The following is a 9,593-nucleotide window of genomic DNA, read 5'->3' as shown; positions in this document are numbered from 1 at the left end:
CTTTTAACGGAACATTTTTAAAAAAATGTACCTATAGGTACAAAAATGTTCTTCTCTCGTACCTCTATTTCTGAGAGTGAGTGACACAAAATGCTTTAATTGCCACAACAAACCATTGAAACTGTATTTCTTTTACTTGATATTGTCAATAAATACAAGATTGATCTATGTGACATGCCTCAAAAAACGAGTAAAATTTATACCGGAAGTTGTTACATTTCAACTTATTAAGAAAAACTTTGTGGAAGTGAGAAAGGAAAACGCTGCCACTCGGCATATTACCATGTTTCCACCTCTTAAAGAGTTTTTAATATTTTTTTTAATCATAATAAATCAAGTAAGGATTATATTTTCTTTTCTTTGTTAACAAAACATCTACTGGACTGCGGAGTAAATGGGGACAAACTTGCAGGATAAAAAGAAAGACGAACTATGCTGTGTTTCCGAGTAACCGTATTATGGAGAGAAAAAGAGCAACAAAATTCAAAGTGCGGCCGACATGACCGCAGCCGAACACGTGAGAGCTCACTGGACCAGTTTCTTATTGATTCACAAGTCCAAATATTTAGGAAGACATCCCTCTTTTTATGTATTCTCATTTGAACTTGTACAGTATCTTAACTCAATTAAGAACTCCACTAACCCAAAAGCTATAAAAACTATTGGTGTTTGTGAAAAAATTAAGATCTTTCAATCACTTGGCTTGATCAGTTACTTTCCCCCTAGCATATTTATATTGTTGTTTCTGAATACTGTTCTTGTATTTGTTTATCTATGCATACAATTCCTTTGTAAGTACAACACCATTATTGTGGTACTGTTTACAGTTTTTTACAGCCGCTAGGACACATTTCTCAATACCTAGGTCACTTTTGCAAAACTCTTCACACAATTCTCCTAACTGACCTTCAGCTTGGCAAATTAGTTCATTTCGCATTCAAAATGCACTACAACTACCAAAACACTTTATTCAGGTCTCAAATAAACTCATTCTTCCAGAACACTAGCAAAGGTTGACAGCTGACAAACACACTTTGTCACCCACAAAACAATGACCTAAAAAACACTAACAACATGTAGCATTACAGTGTTTTCTTGTGTAAAACAAGGACACATCTCTGTTTATAATTTCAATACATGTTACTGGAATGAATCAGACATCATGCAGAATTCGTTAATATTTGTTTATGTATTTTTATTTTTTTGCACTAAGTAATCCCAAAATACAAGAATTTGTATACACACCATCCACTGATACACATACAATAGTAATGCTAATCTACTCGGTCTTCTCCATTTGGCCACAGGTTCTCATCCACATCACATCTTATGTCATCTAGGGCAATACACCTAGGAAAGAATCTTCTGCCTGATCCATCCCTGGCAATCTTCTTCCTCTTTCAGCCACTTCTCCATTTCTGGCTGGGTCCATGTTTACATCACAAAACAAACCTATTCAGCAGTTGTCTCCTTTTGTAATGAAATTGAAGGAGTAACACCTGTGTAGATGTTCATCTACAATGAGAATCAGCTGTGGCTGGTTAAACTGCATTTTTAGATTTAAAATATGTTTCAATAAAATATTGCTGTTGAATTTTGCTGTCTTATTCAGTTTTGCATTATGTTATTGTTTTGACCATAAGTTTAACAGTTTTGAAAACAGTATGTAAGTATATGCAAAATGTCCTGTACGTACAAAGATTTTTGGCAGTTGTGTCTGAGTGAGAAAATAATTCATGAAATTTGAGAGATGTAGTCATTGAATGCATTTTGTGCCAAAACAATGATAACTGATCCTCAGTTTAGCCCACATAGACTTCTGTTATGCTCACTGTGTGAGGAGTTTTGCAAAAGTGACCTAAGTATTGAGAAATGTGTCCTAGCGGCTTTAAAAAACTGTAATTCCATTTTGTATTGTACTGATGTTTAAATAAAGGTTTAAAAAAAAACAGTTTTCTTCTGCCATGCGCACCCGAGTTACGAGCTTAACGCGGGCGGTTGCGCATGCGCGAATTCTCGTGCATTCGAACGACTTACCTCATAGAAGGTTTTGATGTGTTACGTCAAAGAAGTCATTTAATGTGGTTTTACTTTGAACCGGGAAAGTCCTTAAATAGGAGCCAAGCGAAGTCAAAAAGTTATCACTACCAGAGACCCCCTCGACAGTAGTTACATGTCAAACTTACCACGCTCTTTCAATTCAGAAAGTTTAGCGTTTCAAGACGATTTTAACAGAGAGAATCCGTGTGAAATAACAATGTCTGCAACACAGGATTATAATACTCAAACCGCACTGGTCGTATCACCAGATGAGCTGTCACCGATTATCGATAACGCCTTCAACAAGCTCGATGATGTACAGTGGACTTTAATAGAAAATGGAGCTTGGGATTCTGATATTCAAGCAGTTTTGGCTGATATGATTTCTGAAATCATACAGATCACCTCAGTCAACATTTTGAGACGTGCTCTTCCCGTCATTCAGAGCGATGCATCTGCAGAAATAGAAACAAATCCATCATTTGGTGACTCCATCTCAATCACTATTGCAAACCTGCTCAATATCCCAAAGCAGATATGTGGCAGTGCTAAAAAGCTGACACAGATGGTTGAGGAGGAGATTTCAAATAAGGTCAAATATATAGTCGCCCTGGTCAGAGACCGCTTCAATTTACCATCAGACCCCGCTGTTTACGTCAGTGGGGCAATTCGTAATATTAGAAAACTGCGTGTCATGGTTTCTCATGCTCTCTCGTGCTTGAAAAGATATGCAAGTAAACTGAAATGCCCGTGCATGGGAAAGGAAAGCGATTCAAGTGAGTCTGAGTCCAGCAAAGATAGCATTGAGTCCAGCATCTCAGTCAAATCAGCCACCCAGGAGGTTAGTGAGATTCTGACCAAATGGTGTCAAGATTCAGATTTTACAGATGATGAATTATCGGATGATGACAGCGATATGGAAATTGAGCCACCTGCTAAAATAGAGCAACTTTCAGAAAAGAAAGAAAGTTCAGAAAGTGGCGAATGTGCAGAAGCTGAAAGGCAGGCAGAAAGTATTCCACCTGAGACCCCAGTAGAAAAAATTGCAGCTGACATTGTCAATATTATACTTGACAATCTCCAGTGCACTGACACTGATTATTCTTGTCACAGTGAGAAATGTACTTCACCCAAATCTGGATTCAACGGGGGAATCATCTTTGATAAAGTGAGAGAGTTTTTTACCTCACGTGCTCGTTCTGCACCGCAAAAATCACGCAAACGGCATTTTTCCAAGATTGCAGGAAAACATTTTGAAAAGATGAAAGGGGAGCTGAAAACAACAGTGAAGAAGAGCAAAGACTATTTTATTAGTCTGTCAAAGGTAACCCACTCCCCTGAAACTGAGAGAATGGGTTCCCACGACAGTATGAGTGTCAGCCTCCCAGGTTCAGCATGCGAAACTCCTCGTTCAAATTCTAGCATGTCTGTCTGTGCCCCTTCTAGAAGCTCATCTACTCTGGGAAACATGATAAAATCTGCTACTCCAACTAGCTTTAATGTCATCAAATCTGAAATTAGTGACATATACAGCGAGTTCACAAAAGAGAAAGAACATGACATTATCCAAGAAAGGCTCGAAAACATTCAAATAAGCGAGAAAGTGAAGAATTTCTCGAGAGAATTGACAGAGAAACTGTACGACCATTTAATGATAAGTCGTATATACCAAATTCCCACAACTGTTATGGGTAGAAGTCTATCAGACTCCGTCATCTCCAAGACACCACAGCAAGTAGCTGAATCGAGAGTTTTCTTTTCTCCTGAAGTCCTCTATGTAATCATAGAAGACGCAGTTGGAAAGTTTTTGCAAAAGATTCTGCTTTTGGTTGATGGTGAAACAATAGATGAAATTGTTCAGAGCGAAAAAGTGTCTGATGCTGTTGAAGAGATCCAAAAGGTCATTGCAAAGGGACAGAAACGGGCAAGAGACACAGAATCAGACTATTCTCAGAAAAGTGTCAGAGAATCTAAAAAACCCTGTCCTTCTAGACCAGCGTCTCTGGAAAAGCAGGTCAAGTCACCAGAGAAACGCTCAACATCCTCTTGTTCAAGTTCAACACCAGTTCTCGAGAGGATGGAGGAGGAAATGTCTGGAAAGTCAGAGGACAGATTCTCAGGGGACATACCCTTGGAAAAGTCTGAGGAGAGTTTAGCGTTTCAAGAAGATTTTAACAGAGAGAATCCGTGTGAAATAACAATGTCTGCAACACAGGATTATAATACTCAAACCCCACTGGTCGTATCACCAGATGAGCTGTCACCGATTATCGATAACGCCTTCAACAAGCTCGATGATGTACAGTGGACTTTAATAGAAAATGGAGCTTGGGATTCTGATATTCAAGCAGTTTTGGCTGATATGATTTCTGAAATCATACAGATCACCTCAGTCAACATTTTGAGACGTGCTCTTCCCGTCATTCAGAGCGATGCATCTGCAGAAATAGAAACAAATCCATCATTTGGTGACTCCATCTCAATCACTATTGCAAACCTGCTCAATATCCCAAAGCAGATATGTGGCAGTGCTAAAAAGCTGACACAGATGGTTGAGGAGGAGATTTCAAATAAGGTCAAATATATAGTCGCCCTGGTCAGAGAGCGCTTCAATTTACCATCAGACCCCGCTGTTTACGTCAGTGGGGCAATTCGTAATATTAGAAAACTGCGTGTCATGGTTTCTCATGCTCTCTCATGCTTGAAAAGATATGCAAGTAAACTGAAATGCCCGTGCATGGGAAAGGAAAGCGATTCAAGTGAGTCTGAGTCCAGCAAAGATAGCATTGAGTCCAGCATCTCAGTCAAATCAGCCACCCAGGAGGTTAGTGAGATTCTGACCAAATGGTGTCAAGATTCAGATTTTACAGATGATGAATTATCGGATGATGACAGCGATATGGAAATTGAGCCACCTGCTAAAATAGAGCAACTTTCAGAAAAGAAAGAAAGTTCAGAAAGTGGCGAATGTGCAGAAGCTGAAAGGCAGGCAGAAAGTATTCCACCTGAGACCCCAGTAGAAAAAATTGCAGCTGACATTGTCAATATTATACTTGACAATCTCCAGTGCACTGACACTGATTATTCTTGTCACAGTGAGAAATGTACCTCACCCAAATCTGGATTCAACGGGGGAGTCATCTTTGATAAAGTGAGAGAGTTTTTTACCTCACATGCTCGTTCCGCACCGCAAAAATCACGCAAACTGCATTTTTCCAAGATTGCAGGAAAACATTTTGAAAAGATGAAAGGGGAGCTGAAAACAACAGTGAAGAAGAGCAAAGACTATTTTATTAGTCTGTCAAAGGTAACCCACTCCCCTGAAACTGAGAGAATGGGTTCCCACGACAGTATGAGTGTCAGCCTCCCAGGTTCAGCATGCGAAACTCCTCGTTCAAATTCTAGCATGTCTGTCCGTGCCCCTTCTAGAAGCTCATCTACTCTGGGAAACATGATAAAATCTGCTACTCCAACTAGCTTTAATGTCATCAAATCTGAAATTAGTGACATATACAGCGAGTTCACAAAAGAGAAAGAACATGACATTATCCAAGAAAGGCTCGAAAACATTCAAATAAGCGAGAAAGTGAAGAATTTCTCGAGAGAATTGACAGAGAAACTGTACGACCATTTAATGATAAGTCGTATATACCAAATTCCCACAACTGTTATGGGTAGAAGTCTATCAGACTCCGTCATCTCCAAGACACCACAGCAAGTAGCTGAATCCAGAGTTTTCTTTTCTCCTGAAGTCCTCTATGTAATCATAGAAGACGCAGTTGGAAAGTTTTTGCAAAAGATTCTGCTTTTGGTTGATGGTGAAACAATAGATGAAATTGTTCAGAGCGAAAAAGTGTCTGATGCTGTTGAAGAGATCCAAAAGGTCATTGCAAAGGGACAGAAACGGGCAAGAGACACAGAATCAGACTATTCTCAGAAAAGTGTCAGAGAATCTAAAAAACCCTGTCCTTCTAGACCAGCGTCTCTGGAAAAGCAGGTCAAGTCACCAGAGAAACGCTCAACATCCTCTTGTTCAAGTTCAACACCAGTTCTCGAGAGGATGGAGGAGGAAATGTCTGGAAAGTCAGAGGACAGATTCTCAGAGGACATACCCTCGGAAAAGTCTGAGGAGAAATTCTTGGAAAAGTCTGAGGAGAAATTCTTGGAAAAGTCTGAGGAGCAAACCTCAGAAAAGTTAGAGGAAAAACTGTCTGAAATGTCTAAAGAGAAACCCTCAGAAAAGTTGGAGAAAAAGCTCTCAGAATTGTCAGTGTCATCTCAGGCAGCATCCGAGAACCTTGCCATGTGTCTTATAGCTAGACTCGTGGCTCAGTACAAAAAGAGCCTAAAAAAGCCGCTTTCATTACCTAACAAAGCTTTAGGAGACATCATTGAACATCTCAACAACTTGGTGCAACCTGAAATCAGCATTGAGGAGTCTATAACAAATCTGGACAAGAATGTGAGTCAATTGACCAAAAAAATGTTTAAAGGACTCGTCAAGGACTTTGGCTCCACAGAACAGGTCATGAATGCTGCTTTTGCAGGTGATAGTTCATTTGATGAGGCTATTTTGAAGCATTTGAAAATCAATTTGGGTGTCCTCACAAGTCCTCCAAAAAAGTCCAGAATTGCCAGGTTCTTTGCAGCAGTGGGAAGAGCTATTATGAAACCCTTCAGATGCTGTTTTAAGGGCAGCGATGACTAAAGACCTTGACTTTTCCACTGCCTTGCTTCAAATCAAAATTCCTAAAAGTCTTTACAGTTTTCCTAAAAAACTATTATATCTTCACTGTGTCTCCTTTGTGTTTTCCATCGTACCCAGCCAGCCGCAGCAGATGGCTGCCCCTACATGAGTCTGGTTCTGCTGGAGGTTTCTGCTTTTTAGAGCAGTTTTTCCTCCCCACTGTCGCCAAGTGCTTGCTCATAGGGGATCATTTGATTGCTGGAATTTTCTAAAGATGGTGTTTTGAACTGTAAGGTGGAGGTCCTACAGGCCCTCCACCTTACAGTTCAAAACACCTTCAGGAGACTTCTTAGTTAATTGGCACTAAAATTAAATAAAATTAAAAAAAAATACAAATTAAAAACAAGTTGACTTTTGTTGTCTTTTCTTGATGTCAACCACAAATTAAAAAAGTGTAGCATATGTATACTCTGGTCATCAGTACTTGTATTTTAATGTATTACAGTATAATTTGATATAGTGATCATTCTGTGTCAAAACCAAACCTTCTGCTCAACTGTTCACAATGGAAAAGTTTAACGTTTATAATGTTTGCTGTAAATTTTAGCTTCATATATCAGATACTTTTGTCAGGATCTGACGGCGCCCTGACCGGTCGACCTGCCAATGTGTGTATATTTGTGTGCGTGTGTATGTGTCTCCTATCGCCCTGTCTTCCCCTCCGGCTCCGCTGTGTGTTAGGAAGTAACCTAGCAACAGGCTACCTCCGACCCGGAAGTGCTGTCGCCCGGAGCTGCCGCACCTGCAGTCAATCCACCAGCTGCTGCCCATCAACTACCATCTTCAGCAGGGCTACTTAATGGTGTGGCTGAGCGACAGACAGCGCTGGAGTATTGCACTAAGCCTGGTAGTGTTTTCGAGTCGCTAACGTTATTGAAGTACTGTCTGATCTTCGTACTCATTTACGGACACAAAGGAAGCACTTGGAGGAGAGACGGGCACTCACTACCACGCACGGGCTTACACGGAAGGAGGGACGCACTATCACCATCGTTGCATATTTGAACTGTTGTCACCTTGCTGCACTGTAAATAAATGCGCTGTCATTATTTCTGAGCTCCGCGCCTGAGTCCACTCTTTAACAACCGTGACAACTTTCCTGTTTTCAAATATTGGTTTAATGTTAAGAGATATATTCTAAAACACTTCTTCAGCTGAGAATCAGAGAGGAGAAACACACAGTTTTACTTGTTGCTTAGTGTAACGGAGGGAAGGTGATGTTTTTCAGTGTTCGTTTAAAGGAGGGGAAACCTTCCTCCAAAACGGACAGAGCAGTGGAGCCGCCAAGGGAAAGCACACAACTTTAAAACTGTATAATTAAAATATAATTTATTATATTTAAATAATTAAAAATGTAAAATGAATTAAAACAACCCTGTCCAGGGGACAACACAATAAAAATCAATAAAACACAACATTAAAATCCGGTGGCGTCCGCCACGATATAAGAGTCACTAAAAAGTTAAAAATCCAGCGGAGCGGTGCAGGAGGGGAACCCGGCGGCGTCCTCGCCTTCCTCCCCACGTTCTGCGCCCCGGTGCGCCCGGGTGGGCAGAGCGCTCAACTCCGCCCGCCGCTTCTTTGTAACTGTCACTCGGCACCGGCCCGTCTCGTCGCCTCCAATTCTCTGCAGACGCGTACTCTGGCCTCGTGTTGCTGCAGCAATCGGCCCGCTCGCTCTGCGTCTCTCGTTGCCGGCGCTGTATCCTCCTCTCTCCTTGACGCCAAGCTCCCCCAGCCTTATGTGTCCCTGCGCACTCTGTAAATTACTACTGCCGTTCCTCTCAGGTGTGTCAAATTAATAAAAAGGGGGAAACGGGTGGAGTCTCTCCAGGACGAATTGACGGATGCAACCAAAACATGCGGCATAAATACAAACACTCCACAAGATACAAAACATGCAATATAAAAAATAAATAAGCACACTTCACATTAAAACACAGCAAAGTAAAATAACATCCGTCTTCCCCTGGATGACATTAGCAAGGGCAGCTCTGAGCTCTCGCACGAGAGTGAGGGCTCAGGGACTCGCAGCTCTGAGACTGCCCTGGTCTTTATTTTATACATCAGTGGGTGTTTGTTCCTTACATTGGAATGTGGATGTGTGTGTGTGATCAGGGTTTGTATATGGACGCAGTGCAGCTGTTCCCTCATCACCTGCAGGAGTTTGTAGACCTGTTGACAGAGAAAGAACTGTGAGTGCGACTGCCTTTAGAAGAATTGGACATACTGCTGGAAAACTGAGCACACACACAATCTTAATTCAAGTGTGTGTTCAAATTGTCAAATTTGATGGGAAGAAAAGGACAAGCACAAAGGCAAACTCTACACATATACAGCTGCAGTAATTTGAGCAAAGAGCTGGGTTTTGTTTTTTTGGGGGTGTTTTTTGTATAAAGTGACACAAAATGCTTTAATTGCCACAACAAACCACTAAAACTGTATTCCTTTTTACTTGATATTGTCAATAAATACAAGATTGATCTATGTGACATGCCTTAAAAAAACGAGTAAAATTGACAGTTTATACCGGAAGTTGTTACATTCCAACTTATTAAGAAAAACTCTGTGGAAGTGAGAAAGGAAAACGCTGCCACTCGGCATATTACCATGTTGCCACCTCTTAAAGAGTTTTTAATATTTTTTTTAATCATAATAAATCAAGTAAGGATTATATTTTCTTTTCTTTGTTAACAAAACATCTACTGCGGAGTAAATGGGGACAAACTTGCAGGATAAAAAATAGACGAACTCTGCTGTGTTTCCGAGTAACCGTATTATGGAGAGAAAAAGAGCAACAAAATTC

At 40.6% G+C, this 9,593-nt stretch overlaps 1 long non-coding RNA gene across 1 annotated transcript; it reads left to right on the top strand.

The window, feature by feature from the left end:
* Positions 1 to 7,085: 7,085 nt before the first annotated feature.
* On the top strand, positions 7,086 to 7,841 carry LOC146495790 (uncharacterized). The gene is made up of 2 exons (XR_014871288.1): positions 7,086 to 7,639; positions 7,704 to 7,841. It is a non-coding gene; the product is annotated as an uncharacterized LOC146495790 (long non-coding RNA).
* The last annotated feature ends 1,752 nt before the right edge of the window (positions 7,842 to 9,593 follow it).

This window comes from Neolamprologus multifasciatus, chromosome 19 (genome assembly GCF_963576455.1).
Source record: "Neolamprologus multifasciatus chromosome 19, fNeoMul1.2, whole genome shotgun sequence".
Classification (NCBI taxonomy): Eukaryota; Metazoa; Chordata; class Actinopteri; order Cichliformes; family Cichlidae; genus Neolamprologus; species Neolamprologus multifasciatus.
Note: the sequence above shows the minus strand (reverse complement) of the source record. Positions and strands in the feature narration are given on the sequence as shown.